Raw genomic sequence first — 955 nt, 5'->3', positions numbered from 1 at the left:
GGGAACGACCTCGGACCACCAGGGGCCGAGAAAACCACCGTCCCGAGGGGCCGGACACTTAGGGTCAGTGAAAAATCCAATATCTATCTGGTGATATCTCGGGTGCTATTACAGATAGCGCAATAAATCAAAGTGAATTATCTGCAGGAGGCCCTGGCGCATGAATCTGTGCAAGGGGAACGACCTCGGACCACCAGGGGCCGAGAAAACCACAGTCTCATGGGGCCGGACACACAGGGTCAGGGAAAAATTCAATATATATCTGGTGATATCTCGGGCGCTATTAGAGATAGCGCAATAAGCCAAAGGGAATTATCTGCAGGAGGCCCTGGCGCATGCATCAGTGCAGCGGGAACGACCTAGGACCACCAGGGGCCGAGAAAACCACAGTCTCATGGGGCCGGACACTCAGGGTCAGGGGAAAATCCAATATATATCTGGTGATATCTCGGGTGCTATTAGAGATAGCGCAATAAATCAAAGTGCATTGTCTGTAGGAGGCCCTGGCGCATGAATCTGTGCAGCGGGAACGACCTCGGAACACCAGGGGCCGAGAAAACCACCGTCTCATGGGGCAGGACACTCAGGGTCAGTGAAAAATCCAATATATATCTGGTGTTATCTCGGGTGCTATTACAGATAGCGCAATAAATCAAAGTGCATTGTCTGTAGGAGACGCTGGCGCATGAACCTGTGCAGCGGGAACGTTCTCGGACCACCAGGGGCCGAGAAAACGACCGTCTCATCGGGCCGGACGCTCAGGGTCAGTGAAAAATCCAATATATATCTGGTGATATCTCGGGTGCTATTAGAGACAGCGCAATAAACCGAAGTGAATTATCTGCAGGAGGCCCTGGCGCATGAATCTGTGCAACGGGAACGACCTCGGACCACCAGGGGCCGAGAAAACCACAGTCTCATGGGGCCGGACACTCAGGGTCGGGGAAAAATCCAA

Source organism: Nomia melanderi, unplaced genomic scaffold, assembly GCF_051020985.1.
Source record: "Nomia melanderi isolate GNS246 unplaced genomic scaffold, iyNomMela1 scaffold0014, whole genome shotgun sequence".
Lineage (NCBI taxonomy): Eukaryota > Metazoa > Arthropoda > Insecta > Hymenoptera > Halictidae > Nomia > Nomia melanderi.
This window is presented reverse-complemented; position numbering follows the sequence as displayed.